The sequence below is a fragment of the Ochotona princeps genome, chromosome 3 (assembly GCF_030435755.1).
Source record: "Ochotona princeps isolate mOchPri1 chromosome 3, mOchPri1.hap1, whole genome shotgun sequence".
Lineage (NCBI taxonomy): Eukaryota > Metazoa > Chordata > Mammalia > Lagomorpha > Ochotonidae > Ochotona > Ochotona princeps.
In genome coordinates, this window is record NC_080834.1 from 36,004,753 (window position 1) to 36,032,336 (window position 27,584).

Consider the following 27,584-nt stretch of genomic DNA (forward strand, 5'->3'; position numbering starts at 1 on the left):
ACATGCGGACTTTAGCCACTAGGCTACCATGCCAGGCCCTATTCCAGTATTTTTGACCTGATAGGAGATCTTACTACCCTGTGTCTTGAGTTTGCCATTAGAGAGCTAATTGTGCCCCAGTCATAAGGTGAGGAGAAGAATGTCACCTTTGTGTTTTAGTGGACTTCTGTGTTCATTTCCAGAAGGTTTAAATAACTTTGAAGTTCCCTCCATGGATCTTATACTAAGAATCTCTGTCCTGGGTCAGTTCACAGGACTTGTGCCGAAGTGCCTAAGTTAGTCTGTAGGATTCCTACTCTTTAAAAGCCACATGTTTAAAAAATATAGATAATGACATTTGGAAAATGGTCATTTGCATATGGATCGAGCTTTTCAAGGGAAATTTTAGACCCATTTGGGATATATAAAAGAAGTTTAGTGGCTTGGGGCCAGTACTAGCAAACAATACAGCGAAATCGAACAGAGGGTAAACTAGGATCTATGATTGTGTGTCTGGATACTGAGTTGAAAAATATGGGTCCCAGTGTAAGAAAAACTGGTGTATTTTCTGTTTGACAGTATATTTAAGGTTTTGGGGAGTAATTTAAGAAATATGCATTTTTTTAAATTCATTTGGTTTTATTTGAAAGGTGTATTCACAGAAAGATGAAGAGACAGGGAGAGGGAGAGGAGGCAAGGGGGCTTTAGTCTGTTGCTTCACTCCCCAAATAACTGAAATGACCAAAGCAGAGCCAGTCTGCTGCTAGGAGGCAGGATTCTCCTCTGGATCTGCCATGTGGATGCAGGTGCCCACGGCTGTGAGCCATCCTCTCTTGCTTTCCCAGGCCACAAGCAGGGAGCTGGAGCAGAAATGGAACAGCCAGGCCAGGAACCAGTATCCATGTGGGATGCCAGTGCTGTAAGCAGAGGATTAGTTGGCCATGCCACTGTTCTGGCTCCACCCCTTTTCTTTCTTATAGGCATTTAAGAGTTCAGGATTCTTCCAGAATTTTCCGTCTTACACTCTGCTCCAGATACTTGTCCCTACACTGTCAGTGTTCTCTTAATGTCTGTAGGTTTAACTCCTTGTTTTGAATACCTTGATTTCCCCTGGTATTCAAAATTTTTAAAAATCCCTCTAAGGAGCAGTGTGACGAATCAGCTCTTTGAAACCAGAGACTTAAACCTTCTTTTGCCTGCTAACAATAACGCCCTTGGAAGATTGTTGGGAGGATGAATGAGCTCCTGCAGCTCATAGCGTAACACAAATCATCGAAGTTGACCATTATCGTTCATTGTGGTACTGTTTAAATACTATGTAAGAATCACATTTTGGACTGTTTCACAGAACCTGTTCAGATTACTCTGGGTGGTGGGCAGTCTGGGTCCTAGAGTTGTGTCTTTGTTTTGGAAGGATCTGTTTAACCTTCTTCTTTATTTATTTACTTACTTATTTGTTGTTACTGTAGTCTACTTGAGTTTATAGAAATTACTTTTCTCTCACATATTAAAAGAGCAGTCTGTGTTTCCTTTCTTTATATTTACATCAACATTCTGTCCGCCTACAGATGTTGCAATTGGTAGTTATTGGAGCCCATATGGGTATTCCTCTGAAGACTCACTTCTGTTCAAGCGTAGTTGCAAGAATCTTTTGTGTTCTTTTCCAGATTTATTTTATCTTTATTTGAAATGCAGAGTTACGGAGAGGAAGAAAGAAAGACAGTTCTTCTATCCCTTGGTTCACTCTTCAAATGACCGTAGCAGCCAGAGCTGGACCAATCCAAATCAGGAGCCCGGAGCTTCTTCCTTGCAGCACCACAAGGACTTGAGCCATTTTGCACTACTTTCTCAGGCCATAAGTAAGGAGTTGGATCAGAAGTGGAGCAGTTGGGATACCAGTTGGTGCCCATATGGAATGCTGATACTGCAGGCAAGGCTTTAGTTGGCTGTGCCATGGCACTGATGCTTCAAGCATCTTTTCTTAAAGTGACTGCAGTAGATGGTCCTGACTGGATGGCTCAGTGGCTGAATCCTCGGCTTGTGTATTCTGGGATTCCACATGAACACTGAACTGTGTCCTGCTGCTCCACTTCTCATCCAGTTCCCGGCTTGTGGCCTGGGAGAGCAGTGTAGGATGATCCAAGGCCTTGGGATCCTGCACTCACATGGGAAACCAGAAGAGGCTCCTGGCTTCAGATCGACTCAGCTCTAGCCGTTGTGACCCTCTGGGGAGTAAATCAGTTGATGGAAGATCTTTCTATCTCCTGTAAATTTGCCTTTCCAATAAAAATAAGCTAAATCTTAAAAAATTGTATGCACACATATTAACATGCACCTAGAACTCAGTGATTTTCCAGGTGTACGTTCTGTAGGTGTTGTATTTGTCTTTAAGGAAACCCACTGACTTTCTTTCCAGTATTATCAAATATACTCCAAGCAAATGCCTGGCCCAAGTCAAAACACTTGTATTCTTAGCAAAGTGTGCATGAGAGCTTTACTTCTCTACCTCTCACGGTGTACCAAGAAGAATTTGAAGTTTGAGGCTTCTGTGTCTTATCCAGTAACGTACAGGACATGGGCCTGTGATCATCTTGTTTCACAGGGACAGATGAGTAGCTGTTGTAATTGAAGGCTTGTGTGTGGTGTGGGTTTGAGAAGATTGCTGAGCTCTCTCCCCTGAGGCAACCTGACCCTTCCTGAAATTGTATTGTCTGACATTTATTTCTATAATCTGCACTACCTCTGTCGTTCCTTCCTTTTACATCATATTTTCACATTCATTTTTCTTCTTCTTACTCTCAGAGGATGTCATAATCTCCCCCCATGGAATGACTGTAATTGTTAGCATCTTGCAGAGTTCTCTAGGAAAAAATGTATGCAATTAGGGTCAAGTGCACTCACGTTGAACTTAGTGATTGGCTACTACTGAGACCTGGGGCAGTGTCACAGACCTCTCCAAGCTTCAGTTTGCCTCTTTGTCAAGTAGCTCTGTCCTCTGGATTCCCTGGACATGCTCATATTCATGAGGCTCATGTTTACTTTTTGTGAGAGTGTTTATTTCTTTTTTTTAAAATAAGTTTATTCTATTACAAAGCACATTTGAAATTCATGCATATGATTCTTTTCTAATACACATTTTCCATGTTCTTTTTTTAATAAGTTTATCCTATGACAAAGCACATTTGAAATTCATGCATATGATTCTTTTGTAATATACAATTTCCATGTTCTTTTTTTTTTAAGATTTATTTATTTTATTACAAAGTCAGATATACAGAGAGGAAGAGAGACAGAGAGGAAGATCTTCTGTCTGATGATTCACTCCCCAAGTGACTGCAACAGCCAGTGCTGCACCGATCTGAAGCCGGGAACCAGGAACCTCTTTCGGGTCTCCCACGCGGGTGCAGGGTCCCAAAGCTTTGGGCCGTCCTCAACTGCTTTCCCAGGCCACAAGCAGGCAGCTGGATGGGAAGTGGAGCTGCCGGGATTAGAACCGGCGCCCATATGGGATCCCAGGGCGTTCAAGGCGAGGACTTTAGCCGCTAGGCCACGCCGCCGGGCCCGAGAGTAATTATTTCTTAAGAGTCATGATTTTCTTCTTATAAAAAGCCTTGGATTGTTATTTATGGTTCTTATAAATATTCCTGCTGAATAGTTGTCTTTCTGATTTTTGCTTGTTGAACTCTTTATTTAGTAGAGCTTAAGCATTTAACTATAACGTAACTTGAAAACATATTGCAAAAATTCACAAAGGAATGAAGGATTATGTTCTTAGAATTTTATGTATGAACTGTATGAAGCCAGTTCTCATTACATTAACTTCAAAAGTAAGTAAAAAATGTACTGATAAATTTTGGCTGAAGAAGGGTCTTTGTTAAGATTGCTTAAATCTTAACGATTTCTCAATTTGCTATCATTTGGAAGGGTCCTGGAGCTACATGCTATATAACATTCTAATGAGAATACCTCACCTTTCTTCTCCTTTACATTCCAAGACCAATATCATGTGTATAACTTTCATAGCTCATGTGGGAGGAAGTCTGATATTATTAGGAAGTGCATTTGCAAATGAAACTAACTTGATTGAGTTTAAATAACTTAGTTATCTTTCCCACCCCATGGTTTAAGTTCTAAATGGATGCTGTGTCCCCAGTATTTTTTTTTAATTTATCTACTTTTTTAAAGAAAAAAAGATTTATTTTTATTGGAAAGTCAGATATATCGAGAGCAGGAGAGATAGAGAAGAAGATCTTTCATCTAGTGGTTCACTCTCCAAGTGGCCACAACTTTCGGAGCTGTGCTGACCTCAAGCCAGCAGCCCAGAGACTCTTTGGGTCTTCTATGTAGGTACAGGGTCCCAAGGCTTTGGGCCTCATTGACTGCTTTCCCAGGCCACAAGCAGGTAGCTGGACAGGAAGCAGGACAACTGGGATGAGAACTGGTGCCATATGGGATCCTGGTGCGTGCAAGGCAAGGACTTTAGCCACTAGGTTACCACACTGGGAGATTTATCTATTTTCATTTGAAAGTAAAATATACAAAGAGGAGAGACAGAGATCTTCCATCCACTGACATGCTCCTCAAGTGGCTACGATAGGCAGAGCTGTGCCAATCTGAAGCCAGGAGCCTGGAGACTCCTCTGGGTCTCCCATGTGGGAGCAGGGTCCAAGGCGTTGGGGTGTCCTTAGCTGCCCTCCAAGGTCACAAGCTGGGTGCGATACAGGGCCACCAGGACATGAACTGGTGCCCATATGGGATCCTGGCACACTCTTGGTGAGGACTCCAACCACTAGGCTACCCATGTGCTGGGCCCATGTGCCCCGTTGTTTAGGAGTGGAGATTACTATAGAGGAGTGGGCTGGTTGAGTCCCATGTAAGGAATGTTCCCACGCTGTGCATTTTGATGTAGGGTTGTTGCATAGATCCAGCTAGTGGAAGGCTTGGTCAAGAACCACGTCACCTGCTGTTGCGGGGCTGGTCATTGGGAGGGGTCCCTGGAAACCTTGATGGTATGTTTGAAATGCCTTGACTTCAGTGTTTAAAGCTTTCTTCTTCATCAGGCAGTGCCTTCCACAGGAAAGAATTGCTTAGTAATATGGATTCCTTGTTTCGCAGTGTCTGTTCCCCATTCAGGAAGCTGGTGGCCTCACCCAGGGCCTCCTCCCTCTCTTTGGAGAGCTTTCATTCTCCTGAGTTGGTGATTTTTGACAATATTGCCCTTGCTGTGTTGACAGAGATCATTTCCTGATGTTGGAGACGTTGGGAAAGTGACTCAAGTATCCCCTCCCTGGTTCTGACCCAGCTTATTGGCAGATGCTTCTCTGCATGGTCAGGGAATTCTGCCAAACCTAGGCAGGTGCTGCTGACTGGTTCAGGCAAGTTGGCCCTCTCTGTTATCTCCAGAGGCCTTGGAATGTGGCCCTTTGTCAAAGGATTGTGTTGTGCCAGTCACCAAGGAACTACGCGTTAACATATAAACCTGCAAATGCCACTCGGTTGTAGAAGTGAATGTCTTAACATCCTGCAGGGAGCAGCTTTCTCCAGTGACTGTTGCCAGGCCTTGCTCCTCCTCACCTCAAGCGTGGCTAGCCCATCCCGTAGCATTGTTGCCTGCACTCACTGAGGCACTTTCCTAACTTGTCTGCCCTGTCAGTTTGGTGTCATGAAATCCATGGAAGAAAACACAATACCCAGAGGTTTCCGTTAGGGTGTGGTTGGCTTTGGATTCTGAAAGGCAGCTGTTGATCTGGATTTTCAGGAACTGAGTATGTCACGGAGCAAGACTGTGAAGCTAAGTTGTAACGCCTCTGTGTGAGTAAATTCACAAGACTCCTTTGGAGCCCTTATTTGGTTTTGTTTTAATTTTTAGTAGGCATCAGCATTGCCTGTCTATTCTGTTTATAAGTAATGTGCTGCTGTGGTACAAGTATACGTTGTGAAATGACCATCTCAGGGTCATTAGCATATCTGTCACTCAAATATTTACCATTTCTGCTTGCATCCTTCAAGAAAAGTGTTTGTTTATAGATGGGGGGCAAGGAGAAAGTGAGCACACACAAGAGTGTGAGAGTGAGCACCCATTTGCTGATTTACTCCCCGGATGTCTGCAGCAGCCCCTGGCCAGGATTAAGTAGTTCAGTCCACATATCCCATGCAAGTGGCAGGGAGTCAGTGACAGGAGCCTGGAGAGCAGATGGGACTAAAACCCAAGGACTGTGATCTGGGATTATTGAAATGCTTTGACCCTGGGAAGGCAGGGTCTGGAAGCGGCCAACCTTACGAGGCACAGAGGCCGTGGGGAAGAACTTGGGCCTGTGGCCCCCATGCTGCTGTGACTGGGCAGGGGAGTGAACATTTCCTCGCTTCCCAAATGTAAAAGGAAATAAGTGTCTCTGCCTCTTTTGGTTTTCAGCTGAGTCTTAAGGATTCCTGAAGGTGAGGTCATTCCATCAGGAAGCCCCTGACATATTGTTTATCTCACTTGGTAGCCAGAGATTTAATCTGGATTTCGGAATTCACCGTTGCCTCAGCTGTTCATAAGTGCCTCACAGGTGGGAAAGAAGGGGACTTTGGATTTGATGATTTTTAGAAATGCCACCTTGGGGCCTGATGTTCATGGCCCGATCATGACAATAATGCGTTTGTTTCCTGCTTAGAGCTACAGAATAGATGTCTGGTATACACCAAGTTGAGTCTTGGTGTTGTTCAGGTGGTTCCTTATAGAGATCTGTGTTGGTTCCAGAGATGCCCTGAAGATCTTCCCTGCTTTGCCTGAGCTTAGCACATGTTGCCCCTTTTCAAGGCAGGAGGCTCAGAAGCTGGATTTCATCTCTTTAAGAAGTAACCGCTTGACTTTCTGGGAGCACCACAGCCAGACTCACCTCTCTGGCAGGGTGGGAGGGATCCCGGTTTCCTGATGTTTCTTGCTCAGAGATTCCCGTCGCCTCTCTCCCCTAAATATTTGAAAGCTTTTCATCTTCGGAAGAAGTTTAAACCTATCGTGCAGCTCCCAGCCATCGTCCGCTGAACATTGGTTAATCTCCATGCAGGTGTGTGCTCTCTGTTAGTGCTGTGCAGTTGGTGGCCACCGACAGGGGCACGGAGGTTGGACTGCGTTTGTTTTTTCAGACTTACTTTATTGCCCCCTGCCTGGTCTGCTGTGGCTTTCATTCTGTCCTATTCCCCAGCAGCCCCTCTGCCTCCCTGCCTTTGGTTTGCTGAGCTGTCAAATCAGATAAGTGAGCTTGTTAAATTGAGAATCAATAGGCTCTAAATGGATGCAACAACAGAGCAACTCCTGTATCGACAGAATCGAGTTCAAACTTCTCATCCCTCCTGTGGCATCTCTTAACCTTTTGGCAGTCAGCGAATCTGGTCCTGGCCCATTGTACAACTTGCAGCAACCCTCACTCTCATCACATACACACACACTATACCCTCTTCCCACAACACACCAAGTTATAATCATAGCATCACAATAAATAACAACAAATGATGAGTATGGTCTTAGTAGGAGCCAAGTTCTCTTGTGAAATATTCTAAAATACTCATCACTCCCAGAGGCTAAGGCATTTGGAATATACTAAAGTATACACTCAATTGTTAAAAGTTTTTAAAAATAATTATTTATGAGGCTATTCTACAAAACATTCATGGAAAGTGAACTTGAAAGATAAGTTTGTTTTGGTGAAAAACATCAAAATCCATGCATACAAGAGATCATCAAAAACCGCTGAAAAGTGTTTTTTTTTTTTAATGAAAAAAAAATGGCTTGATTTCAGAATTTTTTTATGCCAGAATAAGCTTACTTCTGTTTTTCATAATTTTTAAGTACCCTTATCTAATTAACATGCATACCACTTATTGAAGGTTTTAATAAGTTGCTGGTTAGTTATCAAGCATATGAAAGATAATAGGCGTATTGCGTACATCAAAGCATCTGGGATACACAGGTTATGCCTGGCTTGTACCTAGTGAAGTCAGAGGCAGAGGTTAGATGGGTCGCTCAGGGTCCCACCACCAGGGGGCACCAGAGCCAACCATTGTGTAGTGTTGACTGATGGGAAGAAATTGACCCATCTGATCCATTCTCCCGAGAACCTGTAATTGTTATCCTTCCAGAAGAGGTCTTGTGAAACCTTCCATCATCTCGCACTGTCCTCTTTCTGAAGAGCAGCAAGCCAGGGCTTGCAAATAAGATCATTTCCATATTGCTTCTTTCTTTGCCATCCCTCTGCAACTCCAGGGCAGAACCAGAGCCTGGCTAAAAGGTAGGCCTATATTGGGAGATGGATTTGATCAGAATTGGATGGTCATGTCTATCTAGTTCCCCATTTTCCAGATGTCAAAATGTCAACCCTTGCAGAACATGAGGCAAAACCCATGTCTTCAGAGCCTGTGACAATATGTACATTGCTTCCATCCTTTGTCCCTGATAGTGTTTGTCTCACTCCTGACTCTTGTGGCCTGGGAAGGTTCCTGAGAAGTCAGTGCATTCACTGTGTAGACGGTAGTTGGAGTTGGGGTTTGACTAGAAAGACAAAATAGAACTGAGGAATGCTGACGGAGGACTGGGTCATTGCAGTGAGGACATGGCGAGTGCCTCAACATGTATGGCTAGCAGGCCTTTTGTCTTTTATTATATGGAGTCAGTAAATGCTATACATTCTTGCATTAGTACAACCTTGTATTGTGGGGGATTAAGAGAGAAGGCACCTGCTAGGTTCTTTCTTGGCTCTTGCCTCCTTGTATGAAAGAATTCAAAGAGAAGACAGATAAATGGGAGCAGGGATGTAAGGTTTATTTAAAGATAAAGGAGAAAGTGCACCCTGAGGAGTATGAGCAGCCTGAGGAGAGGATGGCTGTTGCCATTTGTGAGATTCACAGTCATTCTTTTATAGGATGGGGTGGTGCCCTGGGTAATGCTCCATTGACTATTCAAATAGGATGGAACCTAGGACTGGGCTGGTGATCTTTAAGTACCATGACATCTTATACAGTATGGGAAGGAGGCCCAGGTGCATGATGGGAAGTGTGCTCAGCCTGCAGCCCATGTTGATTGGCACTCAGTGGTGTGGGGTTTGGATGATGGCAGTCCCTAGCTCATCCTCCAAGCCTCTATCAGTTATACAGTTACATCAGTCTATATCTGTATGCACAGCTTAGAATAAATGAGTTATCAGAGTTTGAGTTTTTTATTTGTTCAGAAATTTGCCACAGACTTCAAGAAAAGTTGGTACTAGAGAATAAAGCGTTTTGTCTTCTCTAAATCATTCGAGAGTGAGTCGTTTCTTCTAAAGATATTAATGTGGCACAGGGGTCAGAGTCATGGAATGAGCTGGTATGTTTCCATGGCTATATCACACATGGCAGACAATGGCTTGTCCGTTATCCCATGCCCAACAAGGATGCTGCCGTTTAAGTGGGTGTTTCCCAGGAAGAACCACATGTGTCCTTTAGTGTCCACATTTCTTTTCACTCTTTTAGTAAGGAACTCTTTTCTGGTCTTCTCTTGATTTTTCTGCCCTTAAGACTTTAGAGAAACCCTAGCCAGTGTTCATGTAGAATGCTCTTCAGTGTAATTCTGCTGGATGCCTTTCTCTGCTACCTCATTGGCTGACAGAGGACAAGGAGTGTCTTTTACATCCTGTCTTCTCCAAGACACCTCTTCTGACTGTCCATAATTTCTGACGATGTCTGCTCATCTTGGTCACTGGTTAGGATGGCCTCTCCCAGCCCTCTCCCTGGGAAGTTACTGTTTTACCTTTAGCCAGCAATAAATACTTTGAAATTCAGTGTATCTCCTATTTTTCATCAGCCTTGCTTTTAAAAAAATTATTCTCAAAGTCGGAGTTACAGAGAGAAGGAGAGACAATTTTCTGTCGTTGTTTCACTCCCAAAGTGGCCACAGATTCCAGGAGCTTCATATATGTCTCATGTGGGTGCGGTGAACCAAACACATGGCCTTCTTCCATTACTTCTCCTATGCCATTAACAGGGAGCTGGAGCAGCTGGCACGCAAATGGGTGCTCATGTGGGATGCTGACATTGCAGGTGGTGGCTTGACTTGCACCACCGTGCTGGTTCCATCATCAGCTTTTTTTAAAAGATTGAATCAGTCTGAATTCAGAAATTTGGGACTCCATCCAGGTCTCCCACATGCTTGGTGGGCAATCAGGCACTTGGACCTTCTGTTGCTGCTTTGGCAGGCGCATCAGTAGGGAGCTGGTTCAGAAGTGGAGGATATGGCACTCAAATCAGCATTTTGATATGGGATGTTGACTTTGCTGTGACTTAGTCCATAGTGTCACCATGCTGGCCCCTCTCATCAATTTTTAATTTTATATGTGCATAATTGCGTGGGCTCATGGTTTTCTATTGCTGTGATTCTATTGTATTCTGTAGAAGTCTGCGTGTTGGGGATCTAACCACCAGAGCCACGTGCTAATGACATTTGAAGGAGGGACATGGGGGGTGTGTGTGTGACATTAGGATGACACCAAGTTGTAAGTGTCTTTATGCGAAGAGACAGGACTAACACTCCATTTCAGGCACCTGTGAGGGTGAGTACCCTCTAGGCTGTAGTCCGTGGTTTGTTTACAAGCACATTTCATGCTTATGGTGGGGTAAGTAAACCGCTGACAACTTCTGTGGGGGTTGGAGGGAGAATCTGTTCTAAATTGAAAAAACACAGAGCCCTGTTTAGAATGTGTCTCTTGGCAGGGCAGGGAGGCCTCTGTGCCTCTAGGCTCATTCATGCAAATGCTGGAAAGACTCCGGAGGGGCTCAGTCATGTCACAGCCCAGATATGAATATGCTGTCATGGTGTTTTCTCCCCATAACTGGGTGTTGATCAGATTTCTGGAGAGGATAGCGGGGTAACATTTGAAGGAGAGGTGTGGGAGACAGAATCAAGTGTCCTGAACTTTTCAAACAAGTGGCTGTCAGAGGAAGGAAGGATTATTTTAAAACTCTTTCCAAGCTCCTGGAAGGAAGGAAGGAAGGAAGGAAGGAAGGAAGGAAGGAAGGAAGGAAGGAAGGAAGGAAGGAAGGAAGGAAGGAAAGGAAGGGAAACAGAACCAGCTTTTCTTTTCACGATCACTACTGATCACCCCTCCTGCTGCTTTTTTCTGCTTCCCTGTCCTAACACACTCATCTATCCCCGCACTTCACTGCTGTTGTCACGTGCACCTGCCTGGTAGGCTGCCTGCAGAACCCAGCGCTCTTCCGGTGTCACTGAATTTTCTATATGGTTTGCTCCATTTTCCAACCTTTAAAGTAACCCACTGAAAATCTTGGCTCTGAATTTAACTTAGAAGCTGTTTATAGGTAGATGTTTCTTTCTTAAAATCAACATTTTAGTGAAATGAAGTTCTTTATGAACATGTCTAGTTGTTCTTTTAGTTACTAAGCAAAATATTTAAGATCTCTATCATTTATTTTATAAATATCGTGCACACACGTGCACATATACAAGTGCAATTAACACAGACTAATGTTAAGAAATATATTTGAGACAGGCGTTGTTGGTAAATTTAGCAATTGAATCATGTGAATGGTACAATATTCCAATCTGTTGTCAGAATTTACTAGGATTTAAAAAGTACTTTTTGTTCTCTTGAATTTAAAGTGACCACGACAACACTTTAAACATTTTTAATTAAAAAAAAAAGATTTATTTGTTTTACTTTAAAGAGATCCAGAGAGAGGGAGAGGACCAGACAGAAAGATCTTTTGTCCCCTGGATCACTCCCCAAATGGTCATGACAGCCAGAGCTGGGCTGCTCCAAAGCTGAGTCCCATGAGCCTCCTCCAGGTCTCCCATGTGGGTGCAGGGACCCAAACACTTGGGCCATCCTCCACTGCTTTCCCAGGCTAGAAGCAGGGATCTGGATTAGAAGTGGAGCAGCTACCACTCCAGCCCCTAAGCATTTTTAAACTTTAGCATCTACTGTTATCTTAACATGGAAAAAATATTAATCTGCAGTTCATCTGATCTTAGAACATTGATATAGAACATTGATATAGAGGCTGGATTTGTCAATTGACTTGTTAAGAGATTTAAACCCAGAATTTATTCAAAGTTGTCTAAGGAGAGCATTGCAATATATTTGACATATCAGTTATATGCTGATAAATAATGTCTTTATTTTTGGAGGTCTTTTTTAAATATTGCACCTGGATAGGAGGGATAGGTAACTCCAAACTTACCCTGTATTAGAATCTGTCTCCTGTCTGAACTCCATTGTATGGTACACAATCTCTTTGGTGTCCTTATGGGTTGCATAATAAGCATCTAGAAAAGGATGGGAAACTGATCCCAGAATTTTTATTGTTTCCTTTTAAATTCCATTAAATTAATCAGACTCTTACAAAAACTAGACCCTGTTGATGTAGACCGTGAACTTCCAGGTCTTGGCTCATGGTCTTCCTGCACCCAGAAATATCTGACGATGGTCATGTCTGAGCCAGAGAATTGAACTTGAGCGTTGGTATACCGCCACCCCGCTCCACCGGCTGTTCCCTGGCTGTGAGCATTAGGTACATAGCATCTCATACGAGAGAGCCGTTGTTCATGGTTGTTTACAAAAGCCAGCGAATCATGTAATGCTACTCTCTAAATGATGAGCTCTGCTCTAAAATTCACAATTCGGATGCATCTTTCCCGTCACTTTCCATGCATGCCCGGTAGTTACCTACTGTGTGTCAGAATTGTAGTGCTGGCTGTCCTGAGTCAACAGCAGATCCATTTTACTAATGGCAGCTTCACCAGGACATATATGGAATTTGGGCTTTTGCCCCGAGAAACTGTAATCTTTTAAATTTAAATATTGAAGAGTTCATTTTAAAACATATGTACATTTAGTGTATCTGTAGTTAACTCTAAATTTACTCTAAGTTTACTCTGGTTTGCACTGTAACTTTCTGACTGGTTTGGGTTCATACATAATGTTTTGCTATGGGCAATATTATTTCCAAGATAAATTTTTATCCATATTCATCTTTATTCAACAATGGTTACTTGCATTTGGAAGATGTACTTTCTGCGACTTTAAGTTTGTTTAACAATAATCTTTTCAAAGGCATGGGGCTGTTGTGTTCCTTTGTCATTCTGGAAATTGCGTATGAAGAGAGTAATGGGGACCCTTATGATGATACTGTATGCTGAATCTTCCTATTCCATTTGAGGCATCATGTGTTTTCATTGTAATCAATGAAGAATGGGCATTTTCCAGGACGCTCCTTTATTTTTTGAATGAATGCTCGGGAACCTGGCAGTTATGATGATCAATTAATGCCTAGACGTAAAAAAAGAGCTCATATTTCCACATTTTGTTTTTGGGAGAGTACTCCCATCCTATCTGCCTGCAATAACTAGCTAGGGGTGGGGATAGGCTGAAGCCAGGAGTTAGGAACTCCATCTGCATCTCCCAAGTGGGGTGGTTTAGGACCCAGTGCTTGAGCAATCTTCTGCTGCCTTCCAGTGTTAGCAAGAAGCTGAAGTCAGGAGTGGAGCTGGAATGCGAACAGAGATTTTGAGCATCCCAGGCATGTCCCGGTTCCTGTCCCTGGCTGTCAGTTGTTGATTATTTACGTGGTTTCCGCAGTACACTGTGGTTTCTGTGGATTGTCCCATTAGCTCTTATTACTCCCATTTTACCAATGATAAACAAGCTTGGTGATGTGGAGTAACTCTACTGCCTTTTGGGTATTAACTAACAGAAGCAAACTCCCCACTAGACTTTGCCTGGTTCTCAGGCCATTCTCTGGGTCCTGATTTCATCTGCTCTGCTGCTTGATGGCTGATGTAATGCAGCTGAATTGGAGACTGCTCTTGTCTGGGAACAGACTTTTTTTTTTTTTTTTGACCGAAGCTCTTGGGTGTCTCTCACAATTGCTCAAGATCTGTTCATTATCTGTTTCAGATTTCATTGTGAGATTAATGATTAACCCTTGAGGGCTTTTCCCATTGTGTCAAGTTCAAACAAAAAGAAGCTGACAAACTCCCATGATAAATTGAACATACGTAACAAACAGCACAAGCCCCAACAAGAAGCAACAGTTGACAGGTTTCGTGTTTGCTCCAGTGAAGTCTGGGCCAGTGTCAGCAGTTAATTGCCTTCTCAGAAATGTCATCTAAGTGGAGGGCGGTGGCGGGTTGCATGGCCAGGTTTTCTGCTTCAAACCTAAGTCTGTGTTTCTCTTCATACTGAAACGTAGGAAGAGTTTGTGTGTTTTTTGTTTGTTTGTTTTGTTTTATTTTTTATGGAGTTCCAGAGGGAGACATTGAAGTCTCTGTAAGGATTAAATTTTCTTATCATACTGCAGATTATTTTTGAACAATTTATTGCTTTATATTAAAGAAATTTGAATGTGTTGTGCTAAAAACGAAATAAGAAGCCCATAATTAAACATTCTGATTTGTCCTTATTGATGTTTCTAGTTTTAATTATTGTAAAGAAACTGCTAATAAGGTTTATTAAATTCCAAATCTATGTATTATTGCTTTGAAAAAATCACCTGCAAAACCTGTTTTTCTATTCTCTCTGCGCCTCTCTCCAATATTTATTTAATGCAGAGTAATAATATTTGTTTCTTTGACTCATTTAGAACAGGCTTTGTGGAAAAGGTGTTGAGGTTAGGGAGGTATGTACCATTATGTTTCTTTAAATTTCTTCTGAAAACACATCTCTGTGTTCGCTTTCTTTCTGTCTGTTCCCCTCCTTTCGTGGAACTGATCTGATCCGTGCTCAGCGAGTAAGAAGTACAGATGATGTATGCCAAGGTCATCACTGTTTGTCTTACCTGTGGTCTTTGTGGCACTTTTATGGTTGATGGAAAGACTATGATGAGACAAGTTCAAACCTCGTAGAGGGAAGGTTACCAACTGAGACAGTAGTGCTGGTAGTGATACTTTGAACTGCTAGTTAAGTAGCACCTTGACTTTCTGCTTACTGCTGTGGTATCTGTGGCAATGCACATGAGCCCATTTCATGAAGATGACTTCCCATGTGTGTCGCAGTAGAAAGTCAATAGAAGAATCCACAGAATAAGCTTTAATGATGAAGAAATTTGGGAAACATGAGGTTAAATAAAGTAAAATCTGTTCCTTGACTCCTGGAAATGGATTTCCTAACTTTGACCAAAAAAGGCTCATTTCTTGGGGCACATGTCAACATTGACCATATTTCTACTTAGTATGTAGACTATTGTCCTCTTTTTTTTTTTAAGATTTATTTTATTTTTATTACAAAATCAGATATACTGAGAGGAGGAGAGACAGAGAGGAAGTGGAGCTGCTGGGATTAGAACCAGCGGCCATATGGGATCAAGGCGAGGACCCTAGCCACTAGGCCACGCCGCCAAGCCCTAGACTATTGTCTTCTAATGTGAACTGCTGGAAGACAGTGTAATGAAAAGGGCACAAAAGATTTTTAAAGAACAGTGACTAAGGTACTCTTTCATCTGCCAGGCAATAGGTCACTTAGGTAGTGATGAGCATATGAAGCCTTTTCCCCAAGTTATTGTAATAACTAAATAATCTCATCTATGTAGGAATGTTGTTCAAATTATGAAGCACTCTGCAAATAGAGCTATTATTATACCCTACACTTTGAAATTATGATATAATAAAATTTACCATTTAACCACTTTTCAGTTCAGTGGCATTCATGAGAACATACTACCACTGATCCAGAAGTTTTCATTTTTTCGAAGTGAAACTCTCTACCTGTTAAATGACAGCTTCCCTTTATTCTCCTTCCAGCCCTGGAAACTACCACTTTTTTTTTAACGTCTCAGTGAATTTGACTGTTCTAAGTATCAACTATAAATAGAATCTTACAGTACTTGTGGTTTTGTGTGTGATTTATAATGGTACCATTTTTTTTCCAGGGGTACCCTGTGATTGTATATGATGTGAGATTTCAACTGAACTTTCTTCTTCTTTTTCTTCTTTTTTTTTTTCTCCGTGATTTATTTGACAGGGACAACTCCCATACCCAAGGCCTACAATGGCCAGCACTGGTCCAGGCTGAAGTCAGCAGCCAGAAACTCAGTCTTTCATGTAAAACGCAGGCTGTCCATGTGGTTGCCAGGAACTCAATCAGGTCTTCCATGTGAGTGACAGGAACCCAGTCACTTGAATCATCCCTGCTTCCTCCCAGGTTTGCATTCACATGAAGCTGAAGACAGGAACTGGGCCCAGGAATCAAACCTAGACACTCCAGGATATGACCCAAGTGTTTGCCCTGGAGACTCAGCCACTAGTCCAATGCCCACCCGGTGTATTTAGCCCAGTATGGGTAACACATGGCATGCTCCTCCTCTAGAATAGCCTGGGAAAGTCGAGATTTCAGGAGAGAGGCCATCAGGACAGTTTAAGAATCTAGTTGAATGAACTTCAGATCAGAGCTGAAAGGACTTGTGTTTTCCCCCAAAAAAGAGCCCTTTTCCTCCCTCTTTTTAATTTCTAAGCTGTTTGAAGCAGAAGTGACATGAGCGGCAGCAACACACCATTGTCTCTTACAGATGATTCTGATGAAAAAGATTTTTTTAAATTCTTATTTCATTGTTTGTATCTATCTTAAATAGTGACTTGATATGGGACTCTTTGGGGAAAGTCCTGTTTTGAAATTCATACATTTCAGAGTTAAATAGCCCAAGGTTTGAGATTACCTTTTGTTTATTTAAGTAAGATTTAAGCAAATCTTTTGAATGTGTTTCTTTGGAATGAATTCTTTCATAATTTCATGATACGATTGTTGCCAAATGCCGATTATTAGTCACCAAAAGTAGAAATGTTTTCTTTCCCAAGGATTTCAATAGAAATCTGACTGGATTATAAAGGATATAAAGAATATCATCACCTTCTCTTTCCTTAAAAAAAAAATCTGGCTTACAAACCTGCTTAAAAATATAACCAAGTAAGACTGCCATCTTATCTCATTGTATATGTTTCTCAAAGGTTACGCATACTTTTACCTTTGTGCTATTCAGGGCATACACTTAGTTGCCAAGAGTTCTAGCTGCATCAGAGTACTCTGGGCTCTGGGCCAGACCTTTCTCCATTAGGGGTAGGTGCGGGCATGGGTGTGGGCACAGCATCGAAGATGCCGTTGGAACCCCCACTGGAGAGTCACTGAAGAGTCTGCGTTTGAATCTCCGCTCTCATCTCCTGTGTCGTGCAAATGCAGACCCTAGGAGGCAGTGATCATTCAAGTACTTGGGTGCTTGACACCCACATGGGATCGATCCTCAGCTTGAATACTGGGCTGTTAGCTTTTGCATGGCTGGCCCTGGCTGTTGTGGACATCTGGTCACAGAACCCATGGATGGAATTATCTCTATTTGTCTATCTCATTCTGCCGTTTATATGCATAGTTTTTAGGATTCCATTAAACTGACCCACCCCTTTTTGTTGCATTGAATGCATCCCACCTCAGTCTAAGTCCTTGTACTGCACATTCTGCATCCTTATCATATGTTTCCCTCCCTATCCACCCAAATAAAAGCTCCTTCAAGTCCTTGAAGGAGTCTGAAATCTTCCCTGGCTGCATCTTTTAACGTTCAGTCTTGAGCCACGCCATGCACTGAGTAGATGCCTGGCATATACTGAGACTGAATTAGATGAGTTGAGAATGAGGTCTAGAAGCAATCATTGAAGAGTTTTTTTTTTTTTTTTTTTTTTTTTTTAGCAGATGAAAAACGACATCAAGTTCTTATTTACCTTTATGGAAAAGCAAGCCGAGCTGGGTGGTATGCACAGATGGCCGGCTGTTCCTGTGAGTGTGAGGACAGAAAGAAGCAGAACACAACAGCCAGCTCAGGAGCTGGCACATGAGCTGCCAGTGCCAACATGAGTTCAGTCCGCACGCGGTCCCCACCTCCCGTCCTTGTGCGAGCGAGGCAGCAGCAGAAGCAGAAGGCTGCTGTGATTTTGATCACAAGCTGTATTTAGTGAATGCCCTTGATTAATCTCCTCCTCCTTTTCTTCTCGTTGATTCTAGTTTGAATGGAAAATCACGACTGGAAAAATTAATGCCTACATTGTTCATATGCACAGTACCTTTCCCCTTTCAGGGAACTCAACATTGGTATAACACTTACTACATACTGGTTGTTTGTGTGGAAGAGTGATGTCAAAGAGAAGTTAAGGGTTGCACTCCAAGTTCACAACTTATTCAGTGCTCAAAAACAAAAATCAGTTACCTGCCCCACGTCTGTATGTTCTCTCATTGGGTCCTTGGAAATTCATGCTCCCTGTTCTTACAGGGAAGCAAAATCAGAAAGGACTCTTCAACTTAGTCCTCAGTGAGTCTCCTCCCTAGATGGGGATTTTTTGGAAATGGGCATACTTAGGGCCTGGAAGAGCTGTCAGTGACCCCCTGACCTTCAGAGGCCCCACTTGGTTTAAATGTGGATTTGTCAGTTCTAACTAACTAGAAAGGAAATGCTTTCCCAGCATGATGCGTTAGTCATGACCAGGGAGTAGGAGGGTGTTGAACAATCATCCTGACCCTCTTTCCCATTACTGAGCTCTCCGGCTCAAGTTGAAGCCCAGCTGCACTGGAACTGAGCACTTGCTGGGGGCACCCCCACCCTGCTGCCATACCCTGCTGCATGCTTGACATCTTGGCTCAGAGGTACAAGAGGGTGGTGACTGCAGATCCAAGGCGGGAGCAGGAATATCACCAGCAGGGCAGCTTGTGTACCCAGGGGCCTCCATAAAGTATATGTGTGTGGGAGGGAGTATCAGAGGTGGGCTGTTCTAGAAGCAGAAGGTGAGGTGTAAACAACCCACATTGTGTTTTGCAATCTGGAATGTGTTTTTATACTGCTCTCCCCCAGTAGAGTCAAAAGAGAGATTCTCAGTTGTTGATGGTGATGGCTGCCAAGAGACGACATGCCGTGGTATGGGCATACGCACATACGATGAAAATATTGTCAAGGAAAGCATGCCACTCTCCTCAGTGGCATTATCATGGGTTGTGGCAACCTGAAACACCTCCACTAGTCCTTTCTCCAGAGCACAGACTGAGTGGGCTTGAGGGTTGGTAGAATCGATCCAGTATCTTTTCTGTATCTTCTATTGTAAATGCTCTGTGGGAGAAGAAGTGTTCTTTTTATTCCTTAGGCTCATATGGAGCAAAGGTCTGTTGAAGCAAAAAGGTGTTGTCTGCAGTTAGATCAAATACACTGGCATCCCCCTTAGGCCAGGACAGTGCATCCCAAGACTCAGTCGGTGCCTGAAATGGAGAATATTAACAAGCTTTATACAGACTGTCTTTTCTCCTCTATGTACACACCTATGATAAAATTTAATTTGTATGTTAGGCACAGTGAGAGGTAACAATAATTTGCTATTGATTTCAGCAGCATTCGTGTATACTGGGTTGTTTCTTTCTGGATGTTGAGAACTCTTTATCTTGTCGCTCGAAGAACACACTCAGTGGCTTCTGTGGCATGTCTGAAATGCTGGCGCTGATGCTCTTGCACCCCCGAGTGCTTGTTAGGTAAAATAAAGGTGAGGAACATAAACTCTGCCATGCTGAGAGCCGGCATGGGCTGCAAATGGGAAGGTAGCAAATGCAGCTGGAATCTCCTGGGTGTGGGATGATTCATGTGCTGGGCAAGCAGAGCAGGGCAGTGTGGGATGTCATCACAGTTGAAAACCTGTGAGTTGTATATTTTTGGAAATTTCCACTTAATATTTTCAGATTGTGGTTGACTGTGATTAACTTAAGCCATGGAAAGCAGAACCCTGGGTAAAGAGGGCAGCTGTGCCAGTCGAGATGCTGCTTCACAGATGGCTACCACTTGTAGCAGTACAGAAGCTGATCCTTTGTACTGTCGTGGGCCATAGCTGATCAGAGAGCTGAAGACGAAGGACCTGGAGTCTCCTGTGTTCTGCCTTCAGATGCCTTTGGACTAAAAAAAAAAAAAAAAAGCTGTAATGTCCCCTCTCCTCTGGGTCTCTACCCTGCTGCCCCACCTTGCAGAGTTCAAACTCAGCTTACCCCCAACATTGCATTGGTCAGTTCTTGAAAACCGTTGTATCCACTGGCACAGGCAGATGCTATGACACTGTGCTGTCTTTTATGGAATTCATGGTGCTACCGGAGAAGAAAGGTTAACATAAATATCTACATACCTGGTAACTGGGAAGTCAGGGGAGAAAAATGATCAAGAAAATCTTGTTCAAGATCAGAGTTTTGCTAAAGTTTGCTAATAAAACATCCCAACACGAAAAGAGAACAGATTTATAAGTGCTCCCTCCAGGTACTGTTTTATTTGGAGGAAAGTTGGATGTTTTATTTTAAACGTTCATGCGCGTATACAGTTTGTTCCATTATACTTCTGTCCCTCTTTGCCTACTCTCCCTAATCTACTAGAGGAATTTTTGCATAAAAGGAAGTACTCAGAAAATTTTTCTTTTACTGCTTTGGCTCTTCTGCTTGCTGAGTGTGCTGGGGCATTTAATTTGCAGCTAGTGGATGGAGAGGAATCTAAGCGGTGGCATTCTCAAAGGACAGTAGATGCATTTGAATATGTGTTACTTTACATGCATTGAGTGGATTGTGCAGTAGAGAGGAATCAGTGTTGAGGCTTACAAAAGCAAGGCGGTCTGGATTAGAAGGGAGAGACAGGCAGAAGAAGGAGAAGGAAGAGAGGATGGTATACATATGAAGCCCCGGGCAAATGCCCCAGAACACTGTTCTAGTGTGTAGGGCCTTGTGTGATACACAGCCCGACCTGCAGGCAGGTTTCCTGTTTTGCAACCTAGAGAAAGTAGTTTGTACAGATGCCAAGTGGTTGGTGCAAGGGCACAGATTCATTAAATGACATCTGTCCAAGCCCGTCATCTGTGTTCTGTGTGCACATCATGCTGCCTTCTGGGAGAAGTTGTAGGTGTGGGAGATTTTGAGTTTGAATAACATGACTGTCAGTGGGATAGGCCCAAGGAGATGTCTAGCAGGAGACTGGGAGGAGGGGTTGTGCTGAAGACAGAGTTAGGTAGCTGAGGCTGGAACAAGCAAGGTGAGTTTGTGGAAGAGGAAAATATTGTAAGAGTCAGGTAGAAGTGAATGGGCAGAAGTTAAATTGGGGTGAATGGATTATTTGAGGAGTACAAGGACATGAACTCTAGGGAAGGGAGTATTTTTGGGAGGGGCTGCAGGTCGGTAGGGTTGCACACCCATGTGAACTCTCCCAGTGAGAGCTCCTTGCACTGGCATTGACTTCTCATCTGGGAGCTGGTGATTGACACAGAATTTCTTCTGGAAGATGCAACCAATATTTCTCTACCTGTAAGGACCAAAGGTTATTAAAATCTTTTAAAAATAATTTTCTATGTTGCTTATTATCAGCCTGTGTTCTTAGAGATAACTGAAATTTCTTGACTGCATGTCCTGCCTGTGTATGAAATAACCCGTACTGAAAGATGCAGCCAGGATTGAAGACCTATGCTTTCCTTTCTGTATGCTGGCCAATCGTGAACCATTGTATTGTGTTGTGGTGGGTAGGGATGAGGCTTATCACTTTCCATTTCTACATATGGTATCGCTTTATTAACTGTTGGTGAGGGAATATTTACTACTCCTTATTGCAAAAACACAGTTGGATAGTTCATAATGAGAGCAAGGATTTTAGCAGGGGTTGCCCAAATAACCTTTCAAGGTTCTGTACAGTTTTGGGCATTTCAGTGTATTGCTTTATAGTAAGACTAAAATAGAGACAGAATTTAGACTTTGCATATGGGGAGACTGAGAAATATTTCAGTAAGTAGCCTCAAGAGCAACAAACACGAGCAAAACATTTGGGGTCAAGCTTTTACATGTCTGGCCTTTGCTGCTGAAGACTTCTATGACCTACACACTCAAGCCGAGTTCCCCACAGGCTCCCTTTCCTTGGGTTCAAGAACGTTGTGTCTCCTAGAGTTGCACTCTTCTATGTTGGATGGGTTCATCAGGCAGGGGATAAACTTGGATAATATGTATTTCTGATTCTCTTGCATTTAAATTTCTCTGTGTTTCTATTTGTTTTATGGGCTTCAGATGCACAGAAATTTGAAATATGTGTAACTTATTAGAACAGTAGTTCACATGAATAACTTAAACATTCATTAAATAAATAATCGCTCACTCACTAATGCAGCTTTGGGTGGAAACATTTAGAAGCATTTGACTGAAAGGGGCTGCCCATAGAGCCATGTACATGTTTCTGCCTGGGCCAGGCCTGAGGTTTCTGGGAGGCAGGCCCAGGTATGTCTCCTTTGCTCTGTGTGTGTGGTTTTGTAGCTCTTACTTGGCAGTAAATGCTAAGCTTTTATGCTTCTGTCCTACAAGAAATAGATTTTTATGCACTGTTTTTCTGCACGGGAACTTGGTTGCCACTTTTGCAGACATGTTCCCATGACTCCCAGGGACTATCTTTATATGGCAAGATGGATTATACTCTTTGTCTTCAGGGAGGGGCATATGTGCTCTGTTTGATTCTTTTCTTTTACTTTTAAAGATCCAGTTTCATGTAGTTGCTTTTATTCTCACTCTATTGGTAAGTTGGCTGGAGTGAATGTCAATCATTCTTCAACCAAAGACCTTGGACCAGTTTTTAAGGCAGAACTTGGATGTCCTTTTGTCTTGCCTTTCAGGGCTCCAGGGCAGTGGGTCTTTTGCCTTAGCTATTGCACTTATTGACTTAATGGCTTATTTACTGAAAAAGGCAAAGCACAGAAAAAAAATCCTGATTTCTGTTAGGATGCTTTGTGAATTTTGATTCAGCAGATTAAAAAAAAATAGGACTTGTTTTTAGGTATAAGGAGTGTAAATGGTACCACACCATTCTCTTCATTTTATTTTATTTTTTTTAAAGATTTATTTTGTTTTTATTATAAAGTCAGATATACTGAGAGAAGGAGAGATAGAGAGGAAGTGGAGCTGCCGGGACTAGAACCAGTGGCCATATGGGATCAAGGCGAGGACCTTAGCCACTAGGCCATGCTGCCGAGCCCCGTTCTCTTCATTTTAAAGAGAGACTGCCAGATGCTCAGAAAGCCTAGACCGTGTTGTTTGGATTGCATGGTTTCTGTCTGTCCTTTTGAATACTTACTGCGACCTGTCCATGTGGTCTGCTCACTGCACTTGCCATCCTGGACACTGAAGTAAACCAGGGAGCATTGCTGGAGATCAGCTTGGAGTTGTACAACTACTGATTTCTCATCTTACTCTCTCATACAAGGCTTGAGTGATTGTCCTTAAATACTGTGTTTCTGTGAAGTGGCACTTGGAGGCACTTACTGACACATGCCGAATGCATCTCACCATGCTCTGTATGGCTTTGGGAGATTGTTCCGCAGTTGATCTCATTCAGATACGTTGTGCGTAAGGACCTACTAACCTATAGCTTTTTGGAGGCTGAATTCCAATATGATTTACTGTTTAATTTTATAATATTAAGCAGAGTAGTTTTTAAAATTTATGTATATATTATGTATGTGTATATGTGATTGGAGGGGGGCAAAAAGAGAGATCTTCTACTTGTTGGTTCATTTTTCAAATGTTTACACTAACCAGGACTGGGTTGGGCTGAAACTGCAGTCTAGGACTCAATCCAGGGGTCCTACATGGGTGACAGGGATCCAAGTTATTGAGCCATCATCTGTTTCCTCTCAGGAAAAGTGAAGAAGCTGGAATTGGGGAGTGGAATCCAGTCACTTTTGGTTCTACTCCAATGGACCATCCTACTGGCACCATCTAAACTGCTAAGGCCAAATGTCCACTTTGGCAAGGCGCCATGTAAAATTTTTATGTTGAATTGTTGGTTCCATTTAGTCCACTTGTTGTCACACACATTTGCTTAAAAATCCATAAAAGATGTGGTTGAGATATTTCAGTTTTTTGGCCTTTTTGGGTTATTGCTGGAGTTTGTTTTTAATCCCCATGTCTTTCCTAATCTGAGCTTTCCTGAAGATGCCATAGTGTGAGTGTTTGTTTCCCCCAAATGTTGGAACCTAATACCCAAATGAAAGTGCTGTGAGGTAGACCTCCAGGAGCTGGTTAGGTCAGGGAAGCAGTAAGCCCCCTCAAGACTGGGGTGCCTGCTCTCAGGAGAGAACCTGAGGGTTCCTGTTTGCCCCTCTCCACCTTGCCAGGAAGTGGCAGGGAAATGTTGTCTCTGAGCCGTGGGACCTCTCTGGACACGGAGCTGCCAGCGTCTCAATCTTGATCTTGGACTTTCTGGTTTTCAGAACTGTGAGCACTAAATTAGCATTACTCCTCAATTGCTCAGTTGAAGGTATTGTCTTACAGCATGAGACAGGAGAGTGGGTAAGAGGAATATTGCCATCCTGGAATGTTTCAAACCCTTGTGGAAAAACACCAACTTTCCAGGAAGGTCGCTGTACGTGAATGCAGCCTGTCAGGTCTGTGACGTACGAAATGGGAACTTAGATGGAGCTCTGCGTGGAAGGCACCATTGCTTCCTTCCATGTTTTCAGCTACGAGAAGAGTCTCGCCTCCTTTGCCCTCCTTCATCCCTCAGAGGTGTGCATGTGGACACCAACTCCTGGTGACTCAACTGTTATTCTCTTCCTACAAGGCACTGGTGGCCCAGATGGCCATTTCATGGATGAACTTGTTGCAGGAAGTCCTCAGCTCATGCAGGCTACCCGGGAATAGAAACCTGTGCTTGATCGTGTCACCCCAGGATGATCATAAAATCTCCTTCATCTCCTTAGTGTAGCATCCATAACTCAACCCATTCTTTTAGCCTCATCACCTCCAGCTCATTTCCATACATTTATTTCTCTACAAGATTGGATTTCTGGGGCCCGCCACAATAGCCTAGTGGCTAAAGTTCTTGCCTTACATAAAGTTCTTGCATCCCATATGGCTGTCGGTTCGCATCCTGGCTCCTCCACTTCCCATCCAGCTCCCTGCCAGTGGCCTGGAAAAGCAGTAGAGGATGGCCAAAAGCCTTGGGACCCTGAACCTGCATGGGAGATCTGGAGGAAGCTCCCGGCTGCTGACTTTGGATCAGCTCAACTCTGGCTGTTGCGGCCCCTAAGGGAGTGAACCAGTAGATCGAAGATCTTCCTCTCTCTCTCTCCTACTTTCTGTAAATCCTAAAAAATAAAAAAGATTGAACTTCTGATACTTTTACTCCCTTAAGATACTTTTTTTTTGTCTTTTTGTGCAAATTCTCCCCCATCTCTGTTTATTTTTCCCTTTTCTTTGTAAGCTAAACCAAATCTTAACAAAGGTTGAACTGATACCTTCTCCTGGCAGCAATGTCTGTTTCGCCTCACCATTCACTATCAACAATGACAGACTTATAACCCCGTCTCACAGTGCTAAGCATCAGTTGTTCATCCAAATTCTAGAGATGATAAGGAAATGGTCCATGTCCTTATTCTAAATATACAATAAGGTGCTTTATAAATAATGTCTGTGTTGAATTGAATAGTTAGCATTCAGTACAATTCATTTTTAAATTTATTTGAAAGGGGGCCTGACGGCGTAGCCTAGCGGCTAAAATCCTCGCCTTGGACGCACCAGCATCCCATATGGGCGCCGGTTCTAATCCCGGCAGCTCCACTTCCCATCCAGCTCCCTGCTTGTGGCCTGGGAAAGCAGTGGAGGACGGCCCAAAGCCTTGGGACTCTGCACCCGTGTGGGAGACCTGGAAGAATTTCCTGGCTCCTGGCTTCGGATCGGCGCAGCACTGGCCGTTGTGGTCACTTGGGGAGTGAATCATTGGACGGAAGATCTTCCTCTCTGTCTCTCCTCCTTTCTGTATATCTGACTTTCCAATAAAAATAAAATGAATTTTTAAAAAATTTATTTGAAAGGCAGAGAGAGATCTGCTGGTTCATTCCCCAAATGGCCACAATGACCAGGACTGCTCTAGCCTGAAGCCAAGGGGCCTGGAATTTCATCCAGGTCTCTCCTGTGGGTGGCAGAGATCCATATACTTCAGTTCTCTTCAGGTGCTTCCCCAGCGGAATAGTAGGGAGCTGGATTACAAGAGGAGTTGCTGGGACTTGAACTGGTGCCCTTGTGAGATACTTGTGTCTCAGGCAGAGGCTAACTAGCTATGCCACAATTCTGGCCCCAGTAAATTCTTACATAAATATTTGCTTTACTCAAATGATTCACAGGCAGGTTTTTAGGCAGTGATATGTACTGCTATTTAGAAATCCAAATTATGTATTTCTTTGTAGTATGTACACCTCATATATTTTATGTATGGTTAGGGTAAGAAAATGGTTTCAATTAGAACAGAACACACTGTTGTGGTTGTGAGATGTGTTTGGTTTCAGAGATGTTAAAATGCGGGGGGTGGGGGGGAAGGTGTTTGTTAGACTCAAAAAAAAAAAAAAACCCAAAGATAGGTTGTATCTGTTAGAACTTGTAGTCTTTGTTATGTAATTGCCAAGCACCTGAAGTGATTTACAAATAAAAATGAAGGGCTCTTTGAAAGGCTTTGTTGTTATGTGTTGTGCTGTTTCCCTGCTTTGAAATGAGGAGAGAAGATGGGAGTATGTGAGCCTAAGTGTGCAGTGGGTGCCTCAGACCATATCCTACACTTGACCTTAGCCAAAAGGCCGAGAAACAATCAGACCATATCCTGTCACTGTGTTCTCTTGTCTTTGACAGTCTTCCAGTTGGAGCCTTAGTTCTGCTTCAAAAGATTCAGACCTATCTAGGTGAAGAATCGTCTCTATTTTGAAAATGCCTGAGAGAAAGTCTTTAAAAAGTTAGAATTATTTGCTTCAAGGTACCAGAGTTACTTATTTGAAAAGCAGCAGGGAGTGGGGGACATGATTGATCGATCATCTATCCTTTTCTATTTGTTTCTCTTCTCAAATGCCCATAGTATCTAGAGGGCTGGACCAGACTGAAGCCAGGATCCTAAAACTTCATGTGGATCATCTATGCACATGTCAGGGACCCAACTACTTGAGTCATCATTTTCTGCTCTCCCAGGTGAAGTAGCAGGAAGCTAGATTGGAAGCAAAGTAGCTAGGCCTTAAACTGGCATCTTGATATGTGATGTCGACATTGCAAACAGTGGCCCAACCCACTGTGCCTTAGAGCCCGCCACTGAAATCTGTTTTTAAAAGAATGTCGTATTTTCTGGCCAACCCAAGTACAGTGGCAGCAGTGACAGAGGCAGGGAAGAAGTGACAGTCCCAGGACTGGAGGGATTCCTTCTAAAAAAAAGGGGTCTTTCAGGCCTTAGGTTTCAGGGACCGGCATAGCGGATTTTGTCATGTCATCTCCCACTGATGTCTCCACGGGGCCTAATAATGATTGCTCTCCTGTCTGCGCTGCAGGTGGTCCCGGCCCTTGCAACTGGCTTCTTGTTAGTGTGATCTCCCCATCAGTGTGAGAAGTGCCATGCAGGGTGGTTTGGGAAATGCAGTCAGTGGCCACACCAGTTCTGCTTCAACGTGTACCATTTGTCTTCTTGGCTGTGTTTTGGGCTGAAAGAATTCCCTATTGATTGCATGGTTTAAGAACAGGTTAATGGGGAAACTGGATGGTAGGGGGTTATAGGTCATTGTGGAAATGACCACTGGCACTTTCATACTTTTACATTAT

General features: G+C 43.1%; 1 protein-coding gene across 4 annotated transcripts in view; it reads left to right on the forward strand.

The window, feature by feature from the left end:
- TIAM1 (TIAM Rac1 associated GEF 1) overlaps positions 1–27,584 on the forward strand; it is a 198,360-nt gene that overhangs the window by 17,949 nt on the left and 152,827 nt on the right. The window contains exon 2 of one of the 4 annotated variants that reach the window (XM_058661717.1): positions 13,905–14,048. The exons of the other annotated variants lie outside the window; for them this stretch is intronic. The gene's annotated coding sequence lies outside the window, so the exon portion shown is untranslated. The remainder of the gene's footprint in view (positions 1–13,904; positions 14,049–27,584) is intronic. 4 annotated transcript variants of the gene reach the window in all.